At 39.9% G+C, this 22,068-nt stretch overlaps 1 protein-coding gene across 1 annotated transcript in view; it reads right to left on the reverse strand.

The window, feature by feature from the left end:
* Positions 1-9,080: 9,080 nt before the first annotated feature.
* Positions 9,081-22,068, reverse strand: part of LOC124711674 — a 29,709-nt gene continuing 16,721 nt past the window's right edge. The window contains exon 2 of the mRNA XM_047241869.1: positions 9,081-9,248. The gene's annotated coding sequence lies outside the window, so the exon portion shown is untranslated. The remainder of the gene's footprint in view (positions 9,249-22,068) is intronic.

Genomic DNA, 22,068 nt, shown 5'->3' on the forward strand with positions numbered 1-22,068 from the left:
GAATCCCTGTTAGATTCTCTACTGAACTTGCAGCTGAGTTAACCCCTCTTCTCACTGTAATCTATCACAGATCCCTCAAACAAAAAACCGTGCCCAGTTGTTGGAAAAAGACACAGGTCACTGCCATCTACAAGAAGGGTAGTAAAAGTGATCCACAAAACTACCGTCCAGTATCCTTGACAATTACCTGTAGAATCTTAGAACATATTCTCAGCTCAAATAAACTGAGTTATCTTGAACATAATGATCTCCTCAATGTCAACCAGCATGTTTTTCGAAAACATTGATCATGTGAAACCCAACTTGCACTTTTGCTCACATGACAAATTGAAAGCTTTGGATCAATGCAACCAGGTACATGCAGAGTTTCTTGATTTCTGGAAAGCATTTGACTCAATACTGCACCTACACTTATTGTCAAAAGTATGATCATATGGAGCATCAAGTGAAATTAGTGACTGGTCTGAGGATTTTTTGGTAGGGAGGACACAGCATGTTATCTTGTACGGAGAGTCATTGTCAGATGTAGAAGTAGCTTCGGGTTTGCCCCAGGGAAGAGCGTTGGAAAACTGAGTTGGGATGCTTGCTGTTTATGTTGTATATTAATGACCTTGCAAATAATATTAATAGTAAAGCCAGGCTGGGAAAGTGCAATCAATCTACAAAAGAGATTGCTTACAAGTCACTTGTGCAAACTGTCCTTGAATATTGCTCAAGTGTGTGGGACCCGTACCAGATAGAACTAACAGGGGATACTGAATGCATACAGAGAAGGACAAGCGCGATTGGTCACAGGTTTGTTTAATCATGGGAGAGTGTCAGAGAGATACTGAGGGAAGTGAAATGGCAGACTCTTGAAGACTAACATAAACTATTCTGAGGAAATCTGTTAATAAAGTTTCAAGATTTGGCTTTAAATGATTACTCTAGGGATATGCTACAACCTCCTATGTATCACTCACAGGGATTGTGAGGATGAGATTAGAACAGTTACTGCATGCACAGAGGCATTCAAACACTCATTATTCTCATGTTCCATACATGAATGGAACAGGAAGAAACCCCAATAACTGGTACAAAGGGACATGCCCTCTACCATGCACTTCATGGTCATTTGCAGAGTATAGATGTAGATGTAGAAGTAGAACTTGTAGTTAGAAAGTTTCAGTCACATTCAGTTAGTTGCATTTCTGTCTGGCATTGTGCAAATGAGTAAAGATTTTGGTGGCCAGAGCTGAAAAAAGTAATTTTGCGAAAGAATGCAGTTTTTGATGAAATGAAATTCATTTTTGGTAGTACAGCTATTGAACAGTGGCTTTCAGGAGAAGAAGAAAACAGCAATACCCCACAGGTGAAGACAAGGCAGGAGGACACAAGACAGAAGAAAAGAAGACCGGAAATTCAATAGAATTGGCCAAGACAGCTGAAAAGTAAACTCTTTAACAAATCAACAGGAAACAATGGATGCCTGCACAATTTGACACTTGTGTAGGATTGGCTTTGCAAGATCAATATTTTGTTGTTGTTGTTCCTGAATTTTATGTAGATATATAAAGAAGATGTGATGAACCCAAATGGATGCAAGCAATTAACAAAGAAATAAAGACATTGGAACTTAAAGAGAGATAGGAGTTAACAGAGTGCTGTCCAGAGAAGAAACCAATTGACAGCAAAGGGGTCTTCAAAATTTAATGTACTCGAAATTGTAAGATATAAAGCAATGCTTGTAATCAGGGGCTGTGCAAGAGGAAGAGCTATGTTGCACAGCAGATCCAACTAGCGGAGTGCACCTATAAATTTTTAAAGTTATTACTTGGTGCAGGCAGCAGAAAATCAGATCCAGTAGATAACATGTGTCACAATCAGTACCTGGGGCATGTAAGGACTACAGTGTTGCAGAAGACTGGGCTTTGCTTATAATACATTTCCACACCAAGGCGAGCCATAATCAAGAAGTGCAAATGCTGCAGTAAGACAGCACCTTATGCATCATTCTGAGAGCCTTGCAATACAGAGCCATAATGTGTAGCCTCCAAGCTCAGCCACTCAACAGTGTCATAGCACCAACAGAAAGTGTGAAGGCAAGGGGCACTGACAACAAATACGACACTACAGTGAATTCTGCTGACACCTCCAGACAACGAGGGCAAATGACAGCATCACCAGGCACTATGATGTTAAATTCAGTTTAATTACAACAATTCCAAAAGCCTCCACTTCAGTGTCTTGCCATCCCTTTTGCATCTTTGATTCTGATAGAATGACAGTCTCTTCAGTCACAGGATAATTTGGTTGGCGAATTATGATGTGCTGCCTTCTGGTGAGAGAAGACTTTGCCTCCAAGACCGCAGCTGGCTGTAGTGGAGCTTGCTTACTGTGAGCTGCCTCTATTGCTTGGTCACTGCTGCAGTGAAGATGTTGGCAAGCCTGGGTCTTCCCCTGTACCAGGTTACTGCAAACTACCACCTACAACCTGTTGGGCAAGAACCTGAGTGCCACCTCCATAGTTTTACATCGTAACACCTCACTGGGTGTACACTGTATTGCTGTTTTGGATCATGGCCTTCCGTCTTCATGATACACGCCATCCATGATATGCTGTTGGCACCTGCTTAAGCACACAGCTGTCTTCAAGAGTACTGGGGTGGGCTGTACTAGTCACTGGTGAGCTCTGGTAGGCTTTTGTGTACAGACTCCTGTTTCAGCTATCCTCATGGCACTGTTGCTGGATCCTATCCTGTGCTTTTGTCTCATGACACACACCACCTGTGATACACTGTTGGCACATGCCTAAGAACACACTTGTCTTTGAGAGTGCTGATGTGGCCTGCACTAGCTGCTGGTGAGCCACTGTAGACCTGTGTGTACAGACTCCTATTTCAGCTACCTGCACGGCATTGTCGCTGAGTACTGATCTGCACAATGGCCACAGCTGACAAAGTGCAGTGTCTGCAGTCCTTGTCACAATGTGTGAATCGGCCCACCTTCTTCTGCACCAGAGAAGACAATCCACACCCCATAGGGAATATGACAGACACCCACACCAGCTCTCGAGCTTGGTCTCCTGGACCAATAGCACTACCACTTCACCTGCTCTGCTTCCACACCCACTAAAAATCCTTATATGCAGGGTGACCAGTGCAACTGGTGATCAGAAGTGGGCCAGTTTTTGACATTGCTGTCATTATCACAACAGCTCTGCTCATCTTGCAACCAATGTTTTGTACAATGCAGGGCAGTGTGTGAGAAACATTTTGTTTATCTTGCAATTCGTCATTTTTATTGTGTAATTCATTGACCATGGTGGAGACTAGGGACGTTAATGTTAGTGTGAAGGTCACTCTTTTTCAACTATGTGCACCTCCTGATTTGTCTGCTGCTAAGGGTAACTGTCTTTAGTCACATTTAACACCTGTCATGTGTGCACTTTGCAGTCTTTCTGGGCAAGGTTCGCCATACATGAAGGCTGTGCCAGACATATGTTTCACTCATCTATGGTGTAGTATTTTGGCATGAGATTGTAGTGAATTTAGGTGGGCTTCGATACGCTGGAAGAACTAGACTAAGTCATTGTGTATTGTGCACTCTGTAGCCTGAACCTGGTGTCATTCCCTTTTGTATTATATATTCCTTAACTGTCTGGGCCATAGTAGAATATGCAAGATTCCAGTAGAAATGCTCACCACTAGTCCAAATAATTCTCTTGCCACAATGACAGAGCAGATCATTAAGTTACAACAATGCTTAAACAGAAAGCTGGTGAATTAGAACATTGCAAGAACCAGGCAGAGTTACTGCATGCCAAGAAGCAGCAAGTACTAGGGCAAGTTGAAGATGTTAAGACTGTAATGAGTGTACCCCTCCTTCTATCGATCCTCCAGTAGTAAGCTTGATATTGCCTTTTTCCGGCAAGGAAACGGAGGACATGACCGCATTTCTCAATGACAGCTTAGATCCAGTTGAGTTGGGCAGCTGGTCCGATGAAATTTGCCTTTTTACAGCCAATTTGTGGAGGATTTGAGAGGCTGAGGCATATGTTACTTCCATGAGTCCTTGTAGGATGTGCAGACATTCAAACAGTTATCTGAGGGATAATGAAAGCAGTATCATATGCAAAACAGCATTCGTTTCATCAGGGAGAAATCAAATATGTTGACGCAACGGAACCATTCTCGAATGGGATTTGAAAGATCAAAGTCCAAACCTATGAGCTAACGCGGAATAAGGAAGTCAGTACAGTGCTACACTGAGAACAAGACTCTCAGTGTATTGTCATCAGCTGGAATGCTAGAAGTGTGGACAAGTGGGTCACAGTATCTGGGAGTGTAGAAATAAGAAATGGGAAAATCGGTATGAGCTTGGAGGGCCTTTGTTTCCAATGGGTGATACTGCTGCAAGCAAGGCTATGTCGCAAGGTGCACCAGCCATAAAGGTATTGCCATCTGCACAGTGTACACACAAGCTTAAAATGGGTTCCCATGATAATGTACCATCAGGTACAGGGAAATAACTTTTGATCTCTGAAGGCAGAGTTTACCACAGGAGATGTTATGAGTAAATTGCTTTGTATGCAGAAGTGTAGCACACATAAATAAGGTGAATGGTGAATGTATGATTCGGGTTAGCTTGTACAATTTCAGTATCAACAATGCAAGTCGCCTGAAGGGCTTAATCATCACCACACTGGATATTTTGGATGAAGGAGGTATAGATGGGTCATACACTGACCACAGCCTCAAGCATACCCTCAGTGATTCTTCATTACTTGATGAAGTGTGTCATCTACAGGGCAGTGACTAGAGAACTATGAAAGCACTACTGTTATAATTTAAAGACTTTTTTAATGCATCAGGTCCATTACCTGTGACTCCTGTTACGCAGCACAACATACTGACAGAATATAATGCTCTGGTTTATAGGAAGCCATATCACATACCAAAGCAATTGCAACCTCTCATGGAAGATTTCACCAACTGACAACTGGTAGAAGGCAGTATAGAAGCCCTTGATAAGACTGGAAGGCAGCTGTGGTCCTGGCCCCAAAAAGTCAATGGATTGCACTTTTGTTGCACCCTTAGATACCTGAATGCATGAACTATCACTGGTGCCTATCTAATACCTAATATCATGGAGATGTTTGATAATGTAGGCAGATGCAAATTTTTCTCAACAATGGATCTGTGGAGTGGTCACCACCAGATGGACATGGTGTCTGAGGAAAGACCTGAAACAGCTATTGTGGTTTCCTGGGGCACTTTAAATATTGCAGGATGCCACTTAGGCTAAAAAAAATACACTAGCCACATTCCAAAGATTGCTAGACAGGGTTTTTGTGTGGCCTAAAATCTAGAAAATGATGATGATGTTGCTTTTTTGGAGGACATCAATGAACATGTAAAATGGTAGTAGGAAGTATCCAGTAGACTACAGGCAGCATGTCTTATGCTAAGTATTGAAAAATGTAATTTTCCACAGACTCAGGTGAAGTACAAGGGTCATGTTATTAGTGAAGAGGGTGTATGAACTGATCGCTGTTTGATGCCAGCAGTCTCTGAATTCTCAACCCCTCAAACAATGAAACAGCAACAATCCTTCTTGAGCCTCTGTGACTGTTACCTAAAATTTGTCAGAAACTTGGTACAAATTGCTCAACCATTAAATCATTTGCTGAGGAAAGGTGTTAAATTTAAATCATCACAGGAATGTGAGTATGTCTTTCAGGTGCTGAAAAATGCATTAACTGAAGAACCAGTACTGGTGTTTTTTGATTTTGACAAAGAATTAATCCTTTCCTGTGATGCTAGCAATAGTGCTCCTGGTTGCATTCTCATTCAGAATATAGGTCCTGTAGCATACACATCTTAACAGTTAAACAGAGTGGAATGCCATTACTCTTCCACAGAGAAGAAAATATTGGCAGTGATCTATAGGATCACTTACTTTCAATGTTAACCTGTTTGGGCAGAAACTGAAAGTTGTAATACATCACACTTCACTGAAATGCCTACTGCATTTAAAGGATCCCTCTAGCAGATTGACATGGTGGGTTCTTAGAGTGAATTTGACTATGAAATCATTCATAAACGTCAGCGCGCCTTTCACAACGTGGAGAAGACAATCCATACTGTAAAACAACAAGCAACAAATATGTTTCAATGCTGTATCACTAACACCTTAGGGCATACAACAGCCACCCTCACCAACTCCTGAGCTCGGCCTTCTGCACCAGTAGTGTCACCATTTCACATACTCAGCTCCCACACCCAGAAAAATTCTGACCCACTATGGTTATGATTATAATGAAACATATGCTCCTGTTGCATGTTTGGCTACCTTCAGAACACTTGTGTCAATCATCATTGAAAAGGATTGATATACATGTCAAATGGATGTCAAAAATGATTTTCTACCTGGGGAACTACTTGAAGATTCCTCAAAGTATCACAGGTCAAAAGAATCAAACCTTAAAGTTTAGAAAGGCCTTGTATGGATAGAAATGAATTACTTGGATGTAGAATGCAACATCTGATAGCTTTGTCAATATTATTGGACATAGTCAAGTGTCGACAAATGTTTGTATGTGGGTGATCCTGAAGACAGTGTAATGGATCTTCTATTACATGAAGATGATGACGCAATTGTTACAAGTAACTTTGCTGAGAGCAACTTGGTTAAAGGGGCTTTGGAAAGTCAGAGTTTCATGTGAGATATGTGAGAATTCTATTACTGTCTTTTTTAGTACTGACTTCAAAATGTTTATGAGTCAACATAAAACTTGTAAAAACTACTGTAATGCTTTAACATGAGCAATTGTAACCCAGTTAAGAGACCAATTGAGAGCAAATCCACAGTGAAAAGCAAACTGGAGCTTAATAATCATCAATAGCCAAATCCAAACCATTTTGCAAGTTGATTGGTTGTTTGATGTGTGCTACACTTACAAGACTGGATCTGAGTGTAGCAGTAAATTACTTCAGCAGATAACAAACAAACCTATGGAGTACTGTTGGAGAAGGCTTAAAATAGTACCATAGTCCAATCCACGAATAGTGGTGGTTCCACAGGGTGAGAAACAGAGAGGGATTGCATTGACATCAGTTCCGAGCAATAGCTGCTATGGGCTTGATGAAAGCGTGTATCCTGCTAATTATGTCTGTCAGTTCCTTGTGTAGAATACATCACTTACCACCACCATCAGCCATGAAAACCTGCAACAAAAGGAATAAAAATTCACTAAATGACTTTCTATGATAACGTTTAATGCTCACACTGGCTACGACATTCACAGCAGAGCACTCACAACACTGCTGATCACTTATTGGCTGTTGGAGAATGTGTGACGTAGGTGTGAAGAACAAGCCTAAACTCAACCACCATCATTTGTGACTCCAACTATAGGACACGTTAAAGGAATGTTGGATTTTGGTTTTGTTATGGAAGGGGAGGAGTGGAGATGGTTTTCTGTTACACAGATGCAGATTTTGGCAGATGGAAAGATAGGAAGTCTGTGAGTACATCAGGATTCCTTTTGCAACCGCATGGAAATACTTTTTGTTGGATTACACAGTTGTGTTTCCTTATTTCCAACTGAAACTGAATATGTAGGCTTGGCCACAATGACAGGTGAACTTCTGCAGTTAATTCAGCTGTTGATTGACACAGGTCTCAAGGCCAACTACCTAGTGAGAATTCTAGAAAGCAACAGTTCTCGCATTCACTTGGAAGCAGGGAGCATCGAAGAATGTAACATATTGATGTTAGATATAGTTCTTTTGGAGATTATGCAAGCAAGGGAACTGTTGAAGTTTGTTACATAAATATTAAGGAACAACTGACTGATTTGTTAACCAAGTCGTTACCCAGTGAAAAATTTAAAAAGTTACAGGATCATTTAAATGTTTTCAAAGTAGATTGAGAGGTATTTGAATTGAGGAGAATTTTTGATGATTGCAATTCAGACATCTGAAATTTTTGACTTAACAGAAACTACCATGTGTAATCTGTTCATTAAACAAATAGTTGTTATTACATTATTATAATTTATGTGCCTGAGGAGTGCCCACACTTCTCTAAATTTATCAAACAATAGCAATTAAGCTGAATGGTCTATCATTTAACTGAATCTTTGCGTATATAGCTCAATTCATTATCAATTCTACTATCTTATATTAGCTCATATTCATCAAAATGACTCAGTTTTGTGATTTCCATGTGATGTTCCAATGTGCACAATTCTGAAAAAATTCCACCAATCCTTTCATTCTCCGGTATGGAAATGAGAATTTCACCTGTTTCGTTAATGAGGTTGCTGGTGTCTTGATGGAAGACACTAAATGCGTTTTTTTAACATCCATAGTTTTGTCTAAGCTGCAGTATTTTGTATTCCTAGCAGCTGTTTTAATTGTAACTATATTTATCCTACAGTGCTGTCTTGCAGATGAATTTATCCTCTTTTTTTAAAAAGCAGAAGAAGAAGAAAAAGTAAAAGAAAAAGGAACATGCTGAGAATCACTGGTATAGGATGCATTATGCTTTGTTAGGTTTGGATGCTTCTGGCAATTAGCCAGGCTGCAGCCTTATGCCAGAAGCATTCAGATGCTAACCATGTTATGTATGATGTGACCATGTGATCTCATGTTTGGACACCTATCTCCCCTGAGCAATTTCCCAAGCTCTACATTAACAATTTCAATATAACACTTCATCCAGGGCTTATTGTACTGATCAAAGAGTGATACGATCTTCACACTAGTATAAAGAGCATTCTCAACAATGTGCCTGATATCATCCTCTGTCAAAGATTTGCTTGAGTACTTTACTAAACTCCTTTGGAAATGCAATGATTTATGCAGGATGGAGTTCAGCACCACAGATTTCATGCTGCTCCAGACTTCACACTTGTGACATTGGCAGTTGAACAAATTTCTGTAGTCTTTGGATGCAGTAATACATCATTCACTACAGGATTTTAATGAAAATTTTGTTTATTACCAGTAATTAATGCTAAACTAAGAATAAGACATAATGATTAAAGGAGAGAAACAAGTAGTAGGTTGCATGAATGAAGAACCAGAAGCTGCTATATTTTAAAATTTTTATTGGACCAAGGCAATTGTCAGTAAAATTCTTCTTTTATTCCTATATTTGTAACTTTATTTCTATGTTTGTACATCTCATATTGTCACCTTTTGTGTATTGGCTGTGTCTCTTGCTGTTGCTTCACAAATGTCAATTATGTGCCAGGTGTGCTGGAACAAACAGAATAAAAAATTAAATTGCAACAACAAAAACAGAGAAAATGAGTACATCTTGTTGTTTGAAGGGTTTCTGTACAAGTATAAAGACATAAAATTATGAAAAAATAATACATACAAAACGACTAAGAGTACTTCAATATCATCCTAAACATGTGGGCAAAATTGTTCCTGGCAATAATGACTCCTATCAGGTACCCAGCTTTAGTTATTGTCTCCACTTTTTCAGACACACAAGTGGTGGAGAGGTAAAGGTTGTTGGTTAAAAGCTACATTGTTTTGGTTTAGCAAAATGGCACCTTTTTGATGGAAACCATAATTATTCAGGGCAGGAACATAGCAACAGAGAAAACTTACCCTGGCACAGGCAGGTGAAGTTACATGTTGCACACTGGAACACAGAACATTTTGGGGAGGAATGTGGCAGATATGGAGATATAAGGAAGATGGTAGTTGGTGGGTGGGGGAAGACAGAATCCAGTGAGACTACTGAGAAAACAATCTGCATTAGTGCCCATACAAGGGCAAGCAGAATATTTTTCAAATTAGCACTACTGGCACCAAAAATTTTTTTCATGTTGATACACACTGCAGAATAGCATGTGCCAAGTGTAATCTTGATCTGTTGAATAATTTTGTTTCTACATACATTCTGTAACTGTTTATATGGCTTTTGAAACTTATGATGTTGGGCATGTTTCAAGGAATCTGATCCTCTATTGTCAAAGAGTTTAAAAATTGTGTGCTGAATTCAAACATGCCACACTTCTCCTGAATATGATTGACATTATTGATGTCTCATACTTGCAACCACAAATGAAAATATGAAAAAGTGCTCAAAATGGTAATTGATGATCAAGTTGTATGAAATTTAGCATATATGTAAAGAGAGAATATTGTACATTTTACATTAAGTATTAAAAATTAGAAAATTATGAGTAAAGTAGGTGTCACACATACCAGATATTGATGGAAAACCAGTGTGTGAAATTATTTCTCAACAATATTAAGGCTATTTTAAAAATCATCCAACTAATTTTGTGCATTGACTTATTATTGTGGATGACCTGATACCGGAAGCAAAATAGTAATCAAAATAGTGGATGGAAGTTGCCGGCCTTGTATGAAAGTCGATTTGCTATGCCAGGAAGCTTATGCCTGCTGTTTTCTGAGGTGCAAATAAGATTCTTGTTGTTGATTACATCACAAAGACTGAAACAATAACTGTCAAATTCTGTGTAACTCTTCTGTGCCAAGCGAATGAAGAAATTCAGAAGAAGACATATGGATTGTAGAAGGAAAAATAAAAAAATTATTCAGAGCAATGCACATACCTGCAAATACACTTTGATAATGGAAAACCTAATTGATTTGAAGAATGAATTGTCAGAACAGCAGTGATATTAATATTTCACAGTAAAGAACTTGTATTCATTACTTTATATAGGGTGTTTGGATATTCCTATTACATACTTCTAGGATTTGTAGAGGGGAGTGAGTACATAGTATTTTGAATAGGAAGGGCAATTTGTCAACACTGTAATCTCATGTTTGACAAGTATCTCCATTTAATTTGTATTCAGAATTTTGTTTCAGAGGTCATGGGGTTCTGTCTCTATTTTATGACACAATTTTTACTATTCAATTGCAGCTCAAATAACTGTCAATATAACAGAAACTGCCTAACATATGACAGCTGTTAGCACTCCACATTAGCAGGTTGTTATGTGTTGTGACAATTTGGAAAAGTGATTCATTACTACCTCTGGACCAACTGGAATGGCACAATGCACAGAAGAACAAGTCCATTCAGTCTATTTTGAGTGATTTTGTTACTTATTACATAGGTTTTTTAAATGTTTAAAGTTTAAAATTGCCTTACTGGTATTGCTGTTGAAACTGGGATGGTGACTAGAATTTGGAGCAAAGTTATAATATCAGGGAAAAAATTTAACTGCATATGTCTTATGCTGTCAAATCATTTTTTGCTCTTGTTCTTTGTTCATGCATCTTTGTTGCCAAACAAAAATTATCCAGCTGCAGATGAAGGTTCTAGTGACATCGATTGATTTTTGACAGTCTCCAGTTCATCTTAAGTACTGAAATTTCCACTTTTCCTCAGAATTATGCTCTGAAGAGATTTGATTTAATATTGATATACCACAAACCTGTCACAGAGCTAGTTTCTTGTGTGATGTAACAGAGGTAAGGCTATGTTTCTTCTGTAAGTATCCTCATGACTGCTAGCAGGAATATTGTTTCCATATTTCATTGTAGGCTCAGACCTTGGTACTGTGATTGTTATTTCGGCTTCTTCTTTTGAGGCCTAGATAATGTTGTGGGGAAAACAAACCAGAGAGCATGTTTTATTATCAGAAAACTTGGAAAATGCAAGAGGTCTACTAAAGAGACTGCCTATACTGTAGTTGTTTGTCCTCTTCTGGAATACTGCTGCATGACATGGGATATGTAATAGATAGGATTGACAGAGGATATATAAAATGTTCAGAGAAGGGCAGCTCATTTTGTATTACTTCAAAATAGGGAAGAGAGTGTCACGGATATGATACTTGAATTGTGCAGGCAATCATTAAAACAAAGGTGTTTTTCATTACGGCTTCATTTTTTCACGAAATTTCAATCACCAATTTTTTCCTCCAAATATGAAAATATTTTGATGGCATCCATCCATGTAGTGAAGAATGATAATCACAATAAAAGTAAGAGAAATTGGAGCTAACACGGAAAAATTTAAGTGTTTGTTTTTCCCATGTGTGGAGAGTAGAACAGTAGAGGAATAGTCCGGAGATTGTACAATGAATCATTTGCCCAGCACTTAATTGTAAATTGCAATGCAGTCATGAAGATGTAGACTAAAAATAAATTTTTGGATTCTCTGTCACTGTCCCATACCTCTTATTCTAAGACACTGGACACATTGACATCATACACTAATCAGTCAGAACATTATGACCACCTACATAATAGCAGGTATGTCCACTTTTGGCACGGATAACAGCAGTAATGTGTCATGATATGAAAGCAATGAGGCCTTGGTAGATAATTGGAGGGAGTTGGCACCATATCTGCACATACAGGTTACCTAATTTCCATAAATTCTGGGGAAGGTGGCTGACGAGCTCTGCCGGCATGTTCAATCATGTCCCAGATGTGTTAGACTGAGTTCAGATCTGGCAAGTTGGGAGGCCAGCACATCAATTGGAACTCGCCACTGTGTTCCTCAAATCACTCTGTAACACTCCTGGCCTTGTGACAGGCACATTACCTTGCTGAAAAATGCCACTGCCATCGGGAAATTTGATCGTCATGAAAGGGTGTACATGGTCTGCAATCAGTGTACGATGCTCCTTGGACATCATAGAATCTTGCACAAACTCTACTCAACCCACATATGCCCAAGTGAATGTTCCCAAGGGCATGATGGAGCAGCCGCCATCTTGTCTCTGTCCCACAGTACAGGTGTCAAGCATCTGTTTCCCTGGAAAACAACAAATTCACGCCCTCCCACAGTCATGATGAAGAAGGTATTGGGATTCATCATACCATGCAATGCTCTGCCACTGTATCAACATGCAGTGCCGATGGTCATGTGCCCATTTCAGTTGACACACTTGTACTCTGCTCAGCTTGAAGTCTGATGTTAGTTCTGCACAGTTACCCACCTGTCCATTTTTACCAATCTGCCCAGTGTATGACATCTGATATCAGTAATGAAGGGTGGCCACCCAACTCCATGACATTTGGACATTGTTTCAACTTAGTTTCGGCATGAGTTGAAGACACTGATTACAGCATTCCTTGAACAACCAGTAAGTTGTGCACTTTCTAAAATGCTCAAGCCAAGCATCTGGGCCACCACAATCTGCCCTCAGACAAACTCAGATAGATTGTGCACCTTCCTCATTCTACACACGAACAGCACACTCACCAACACTACAAGCACTGTGCATGAGTCTGATTTCTTGCAAGATGACACTACTATTATGTAGATGGGTTTATATTGATAGTAGGTCAGTGTACATAATGTTCTGGCTGATTAATGTATTTTAATGGAGCAACAAGATCACAGTAAACACCATGAAGCATTCTGGAAAGAGAAATGTTTGAAGAGAAGATTACTTCCAGTCGTACAGGAAAAACAATGAACCAGCTATAAGTGGCTCCATGTGACAACTGGTATGCTCAAGATCCACTGCAAAATTTTTTTGAACAGTTTCTTTGTCAGCACATGATTCTAAGTGCTGCAGAGATTGCACTGTGTGCCGACTGTGTAAACATTCATTAAAAGTTATCCATGGTCAGTACAAAATTCAACTGCACCAACCTCTGATAAAGTTAAACATGGGAGCTGATTGTGGCTGAAGTTGACCAAGGTCGAAGGCTCATTTATCTTGAATTGATGGCTGTTAAAATAAAGTAAACATGTATCATATTAAGATAGTTGTGCATTTTGACATTTTAGACAGCATATAAGATGACGAAATGTTATTTCTTGGCCGGCCGGGGTGGCTGAGCAGTTCTAGGCACTACAGTCTGGAACCATGTGACCGTTATGGTCGCAGGTTCGAATCCTGCCTCGGGCATGGGTGTGTGTGTTGTCCTTAGGTTAGTTAGGTTTAAGTAGTTCTAAGTTCTAGGGGACTGATGACCTCAGATGTTAAGTCCCATAGTGCTCAGGGCCATTTGAGCCATTTGTTATTTCTTGACCATATAAACTGTCACTGCAACCATATTGGTATACTTGTGATACGAGGAAGTCCTTTTGAAGAGTATGGGGCAGGAAATCTGAAGAGAGATTCCATCTTTCAGAAGAAAAGTGTGGAGGTTATTAGGTCAGATCAACCAAAGATTGGAATTTCCCACTTATCAGAGTAACCCTGTCTCACACAAGAACAGAATGCTAATGACAATAAAGGCATGTGCAGCTGGTGCATTAAATTTAGTTATTAGTGGCACTGCTAATGTACACAGTAGAACAGTGCAAAGAATTATCAGTGATGCGTCAGAGAACATAGCAGCAACATCTCCTCAAAACATAAAGTTTGCTTCTGGAGCAGAATTACGCCACTTGATAGGTGATTTCTGCATACTTGATGGGTTTGGTGGAGTCATTGGTACAGTATATTTTACTCGCATAAGGATTCAGTCTTTTGGGGGATATAATGCAGAACTTCCCTGCGAGAGAAATCCATACTTTTCATTTAGTTGCCAAACCATCAGTTACCACAATTTAATGAAATCGGATATCTACATCTACATCTACATCCATACTCCGCAAGCCAAGCCACATGATGGTGTGTGGCGGAGGCTCAGGTGGCCTTGCTCTGTGAACCACACTACAATATTTCAAAACAGTTTGAAAATGGCAAAATACCAATAGGTCACTTACTAGGGTTTAGTGGCTACATATGCAGACCAAGCCTATTGACACCACTTTCAAATCCACAAAGTGAATCACAACACCAACACAACATTTATCATGTTAGAACAAGGAACACTGTGGGGAGACACTATGGTTTGTGAAAGAGGAGGTATCCCATTTTACCCATGTGAATGAGGTGCAGTCCATAAAAAATGATGGCAATTATAGTGAGTATGGCTATATTGCATAATATTGCAAGAAATATGACCAAAGAAGAACACCAGAAGATCCACAAATTGCACAGCTGCTGAGGCTGTTATGAAGTAAGGGAGGTCCCAACATTGACGATAATGAACCAATATCTCACTGTCAAAAAATGTATTGTGAGGACACCTTGTCAGGATGAGTAGTTCATCACACAATAATTAATGAACATCTTCACTGAGGTACCTATAACTTAATACATATAAAAGACATAATTATTTTTTTATTATTATTATCATGCACAAATAACAAAATACTGAAGCAGAAGCTGACTGCAAGTGTAATTTTCACAGTCAATAAATTTATTTATAATAATGTAGGAAAAACTATTGAATAATGAAATTAGTCATAGTGATGTGAGATAAAAAGATGCTACATATTAACTGCATTTTTTTTCATTTCTAGAATTTGATTTTTTTCTTTTAGCACAAAATTTTCAATTTTTTTATTCACATTTCATTCCAATGTTGTGATCTCAACGTGTGATGTTTTGATCTCATCATGTGTAGCTGCTCCTGGTGCATCTCTATTCCTTTTTGCAACACATTTTGTGGTGAAGATCATGATGATGATGATGATGATCCTTTCGGTTTGGGGGCATTCTTCACTGATTTCATCTGGATGGTGTTGCTTGTGGGAGGGGTTGTTCAGGAGCTTCCATAACAATATCTAGTGGATGAACATTTATCTGCTGCTTGAATTGATTTCTGTACGTGGATTGGGGATACTGCTGGCATTGACAACTGCTTTGTCTTCAAGCACATCTACATTCAAATACAAACAACACCATATTGTGCCTCTAAATCAAATGGGTTATAAAGCAGCTTCAATGAGGACCCAGATATTTATAGCAGCTTTGACTTGTGTGGAATGTTTTCAATACTGCCTTCACCCCCTACTGCCTTGTACACTCCTACCTTCTCCTCCACCAAGTCCTTCCGCAGCCTTCTCTTCATGTTTTTGTAACAGGTTTGCAACATTTCTGGTGTTCTTTTCATTACACCTGAAATGAATTCATTTTGTAGCTGTTTTTACCATTTTTGTGATCTCTGTATCTTGAATTGTTTTTGCAACATAAATCTAAGCACATTTGAAAATAGTGTTTTCATTCACTTTAGTAACAGAAGTTTATTACTTTAGGAATCAAAGAAAATGTAATTCTTCCTTGTAATGGAATTAAACTGTGTTCCTACAGGGTGGCAGTTATTGAACTATATGAAATAAAATTATCGTAACTTCTGAATGGTTTGTTCAAACTGCATGCTTGGCCCCAGGGCATGATGGGAATTAGTATGGTTTGGTTTAGCCACAAAGCCCACTTTCGTTTGGATGGGTTTGTCAAAAGCAAAACTGGCGCATTTGAAGGACTGACAAGGCGGATTTTACAATCAAGAAGTCTCTTCACTCTCAACTTGTGACTGTGTGTTGTGCAATGTCCTGTCATGGAAGAATCGGCCTGTTATTCATCGGTGGTGTGGTGACTACCGAACAGAGTGTGAAAGTTTTGGAAGATGATTTCATACTCATTATCCCTGATTTTGACAAGATGTGGTTCATGCTTAACCCCAATGAACCAGGAGAGTGTTTGAGGTCCTGGAGGAGTGCTTTGGGAACTGCTTTCTGGTTCTGGGGTACCTAGAGGCCACTGGCATGGGCCTTGATTGCAGGATCGATGCTCTGACACTTCAGTGGGTCATGCAGAATTTCGCTATTTGTCTGTGCCACATCATCGCCAATGATGGAGGCGTATCGAATGTGACATAACCTAAATCTGAATATCTGTAGTGATATTTACATGTTGAATAAAGTGTGTGCACATCGTAGTTTGTAACTAATTTATGTTTTTTTTCCACATAGTTCAATAATTGTCACCCTGTATATTTGACCATGCTTCCAGTTTCTCCCTCATACTACACCCATCTTTTTGCTGATTTCAAACTGCAGTTGATCAGCTCTAAAACGATATCAGTTTAAAATTTTGAGAAATTTGATGTCCTTTTCTTGCTTTCCACAGTGCAGCAACAATACCTGAGTTATGATAATGCACATAAGTACTGCAGACACTGATTATCATTCTCTTTGCATGTACAGTGGCCACTTTCCTTTGTAACACATGGAGTGAACTGCAGTCAAATTGCCAGTTAGCCTAACACATTTTGCCAACTGGTATTTAACGTTGCAACGCAGAGACAACTTAATCATGAATAAGCTTTAACCATGCTTGCTTTTTAGTCAATGTTAGTGCAGTTGGACCTGTGACAGAAAACCTAGAATTGCCTAATATTTATAAAGCCACCTAGTTTCACACATTTCCAAAAGTGTTATCTGGCCACCAGTAATAAATCTTTAGCAGGTAGTTTCAGAACATCATTATGTTTAGCTGAGCTCTAAGAAGTTTCTGTTGGTTTATACTGTCCCTATCCAGCCCCTGATAGTCTGCAGAGAACACAAATCAGTTAAGCCTAGGTGTAAAGAGAGGGTGCTGCAGTATATATATAAAGGCCTTGGGTATTTGTTTCTAATGAAAGCTTGTGCTCACTGCTGCTGCTCCATTGTACCCCTGACCAATCAAAAAATACAGTTAACACTGATTAATTTCAGATTGGATAATATTAAGCTTGACAGACCATGTCCTGTTAAGTGTCACCACATATTTCTATTGTCTGGTGTTGAATACCAGTACCATCTCATTCTTAGGACCACTTCGAAGATTCCTTTGTAAAACCAAATCACCAGCTTAAGCTTGGAACCTTTTGAGAGAACAAAAATTTCCATCATTTAACTGACAGTCATCAGACATTAAATTTCCATGGTTGTGTTTGCTGAGAAGAGGTAATTCCTCTTGGCCACAGAGAACTGCAGTTTTCAGAATTGATAGAACTTTCCTGTAGTTAGCATCTTGATGATATTTTCATTGTTCCATTGGTGCACAACGGATTTTTCCTTTGCTTTTGCTATTGCCAAAGAACTATCAGTGGACTCAACATATTTTAGATGATTCATTGTCTCTGAATGACCAGAATAATCTTCTGGAGGTTTCTACCAGTTAGTGTATGGCAGTATTAGTAAAAGACCCAAGTCCACTATTCCCCAGGGCCAGCTCAAGAACGTTTTCTAACAAGTGCAACATATTTTAAATTTAAATCCAGTGATCATGGAACTGGATTTGTTTCTTTTAAAGTAAGTCCTATATACATTCCCTGCAATAGAAAATAAATTCCCGAATCTTACTCCAGCACTACATATTAAAAGAAGAAAGAGTTTAGTTTGATTTGAGATTCGAGACATCTTTAAAAGCTTTTAGTGTGAGCAGAAAGAACTTGACAGGTTGCATTGTTGCAGCTAGTATAAAATTGCAAATTATTTCACTTTCCACTGGAAAAAGGGGGACAGAAATATAAAAAAATATCATCCAATTTTATGTTAACAAGTTAAATATAAGATACTGCTTAACTGCAGAAGTTGGGAATGATATGTCAAGAAAACACACCAGTAAATTATAACATGTTATGTGCTGAAGTAGTATTGTATTTCTAATTAAGGTAAGCCTTGAGAGAAATTTGAGCCCAATTATAGATGAGGACATATTCAAGAAGTTTACATTTGAAATATTTTTATAGTTGACATGTAGAATAATCGGGTCTACTGCCGGGTGTTTGTGTCGCTCTGGCACAATATTTCGGCCACGTAACTCGTTGCCTTCTTCAGGTGCTACCTGATACTGCTGTATTGGAAGATCTTGTACAGTATTTATGCCCAGAGGGCGCTGGGCGCTCTCTTTGCCGTCCGCGGCCGCCTGGCGCTCCTTGTAATGTGTTGTCTGTTCCCTGGTGCTGCCTCGGACGTCCGCGTCCGACTTGGTCGCCATCTGTGGCAGCTCTCTGAGGCCCGTCCTGTGTCAGGCGTTCCGTGCTGTCATTATCAACACTGGTTGCGTATAGTCTGGGTAATTTGCGCTCCATTTCAAACTAAAGCCAGTTTTCAGTATCTCAACGTTTATGAAGTCATTCTCCTGAACTTTTCGTTAGTCGTACAGTGACATAATTTTGCAGGTTTATTCAGTGATACACGAGGATACTGTCTGCAAAATTTGTTGCGAATAGAGTTGATAGTAAAGAAGTAATAAATTAAAATAACTTGCCTGATACAATAGTCTTACTAAGTGAACAGCGAAAATGTAGTAAACGATTAACTTTCTTCCCTTTCGTCATTTTGTGGGGAGTATCGGCGAGTGAAAGTTTGTCAAAGGTTTGAAATAATGTGTAAAGTTTGCTGCAAGTCACAATTTGCTCCCATTCTTAAATGCTGGATGAATACAATGTGGGTATTTGCGCGACTTGAGTTTTCTGCCCAAGACGTACGAGTTCTGTTCGAAAAATTCCGCAACGTTCGTAATTTCAGGCCAATAGTGTGTTGGAGCTAAATGCGGTTGCCATTCCTGGATAGGTCTGTGTTTAATGTGTAATTGATGGAAGTTTCATTGTTGTATGTCTGTGCTGTTTTGAGTAGAACGTTGTGTCGCACAGTTCGCGAGTTTCGAGGTGGCAGAGTTAGAGGAGCAACGCGTCTTCATTAAATTTTTCGTGAAATTCCTCCTACCGTGGGTAGTGCTTAAGCCGTACTCCGTATTACGAATGGTTCACACGGTTTGAAAATGGCCGAAAGTTAAAGATGACCCTCTTTCAGGACGCCCTTCGACGTCTACCGACGACGCTCATGTCAGTAACGTCAGCAAAATTGTGCGTGCCAATTGAAGACTGACTGTCCGAGAGACTGCAGAAGAATGTAACATTTCAGTTGGATCATGTCATGGAATCCTCACACAGTATCTTGGAATACATCGTATAGCCACCAAGTTCCCCCCACGGCTCGTGAGTCAAGAGCAGAAAGATCTTCGCCTCGCAATCTTTGAAGAGCTTTTGGATCGAGCAAATGAGAACGAGATATTTCTTAAGAGAATGTCGATGAGACGTGTGTCTATGGTTATGATGTTGAGACCAAGGGGAAATCTCTACGATGGGTCAGGAAAGGTTCTCCAAGGCCAAAAAGAAGCCCGTCATGTCAGGTCAAATGTCAAAGCCATGCTGATCGTTTTCTTCGAGTTTGAAGGATTATTTCATCATGAATTCGAGCCACAGGGACAAACTGTTAATCGATGGTACTACCAAGACATGCTGCGACACCTGCGAGAAAATATGAGAAGGAAACGGCCTGAAACGTGGCGAGACAATTCATGACTCATGCATCACGATAACGACCCGCACACTCATCCCTCTTGCTGCGTGACTACGGCACAAAAAACGAAATCACTATGCTGCCTCATCCTCCGTACTCTCCAGACCTGGTCCCTGTGGACTTCTTTTGTTTCCAAAGCTGAAAACCGCGTTGAAAGGACGAAGATTTGCAACGACAGACGGGATAAAAGAAAATTCGCAGACGGCGCTTTGCACGGTTCAGCAAGAGGTGTACCAAGACTGCTTCCGGAAGCGGATACGGCGTTGGGAGCGGTGTATCAGTTGTGGAGGAGAGTATTTCAGAGAAGATAATGCACATTTAGTGAAAGGTAAGAGTAGAAAAATTTTGTGGACAAAGTTCCGGAATTTTTTGAGCAGACCTCGTTTAGGGCTACTCAGTTTCTAACTGTCATACCTGTCTTTCTGTGTTAAACCTTTAACATAAGATTATCTCTCTTACTGAGTAGATCATGACAACATTTTAGATTTTTAAATTTGATCGATAATTAAATAAAATATTGAAAATATGATTTTTGTTGCTGTTGTGAGCCGATAGATACGCAACCTGCAAATGGATCTTTGCACCATGAACCATCAAAAAATGGTTCAAATGGCTCTGAGCACTATGGGACTTAACTTCTGAAATCATCAGTCCCCTAGAACTTAGAACTACTTAAACCTAACTAACCTAAGGACATCAAACACATCCACGCCCGAGGCAGGATTCAAACCTGCGACCGTAGCGGTCGCACGGTTCCAGACCGTAGCGCCTAGAACCACTCGGCCACCTCGGCCGACATGAACCATCAACCATGAGCTGTGTTACTCGTGTAATAATATAGATATTCCGTCAATGACAAGATCGTTAGAAATGAAAGAAAAAATGGTTCAAATGGCTCGGAGCACTATGGGACTCAACTGCTGAGGTCATTAGTCCCCTAGAACTTAGAACTAGTTAAACCTAACTAACCTAAGGACAGCACAAACATCCATGCCCGAGGCAGGATTCGAACCTGCGACCGCAGCGGTCTTGCGGTTCCAGACTGCTGCGCCTTTAACCGCACGGCCACTTCGGCCGGCAGAAATGAAAGAAAAACTCAGATAGGACAGAGATGGAAAATGATATCATCTGTATTCTTTTAAATGGAATCAGCTGAGTGTTCAACTTAATCAATTTGTGGGAACCACACGGAAGGCAAATCTGGATGGCTGGACTATGATGTAAGCCCTGCTACTCCTGCATGCTTGTCCACATTGACTTAATCACGGCACAACCTCGCTCAGTTTATGGTGATGGACTACTGAAAAGTTGAAGCTTTGAGATGGTCAGTGAAATGTGCTCATGTGGAACGACTGGGAATGCATTGCTCCGAGAAAAGTTAAGTACCATACAAGTACAGCTTGCACCATCAGTGTTCATTCCTACAGAGGCTTCGCCAGTTCAAAAATGGCTCAAATGGCTCTGAGCACTATGGAACTTAACATCTGAGGTCATCAGTCCCCTAGAACTTAGAACTACTTAAACCTAACTAACCTAAGGACATCACACACATCCATGCCCGAGGCAGGATTCGAACCTGCGACCGTAGCGGTCGCGCGGCTCCAGACTGTAGCGCCTAGAACCGCTCGGCCACTTCGGCCGGCGCTTTACCAGTGTATTAGAAATTGTGATTGAACATAAAATGTGTTCTTAAATACTGTACGTAGTTACATCAGTGATACAGGATTGTTCTGTTGTCTTTCTCAGAAAGTGGAGCACTCACCACACTTTCCTTGTCACAAGACACTTTCTAGTACTCCAGGGACCTTGGATAAATGGCTGTTGCAACTAACACCAGTTCTGTTCCGTAAATGATATAAATGTAAGAGGTATTCAGTTAGGCCCAGTGGCACTGCCGTCATTAAACTACTTTCCTTCCTGTCCATCATTACT

The sequence above is a fragment of the Schistocerca piceifrons genome, chromosome 8, assembly GCF_021461385.2.
Source record: "Schistocerca piceifrons isolate TAMUIC-IGC-003096 chromosome 8, iqSchPice1.1, whole genome shotgun sequence".
Lineage (NCBI taxonomy): Eukaryota > Metazoa > Arthropoda > Insecta > Orthoptera > Acrididae > Schistocerca > Schistocerca piceifrons.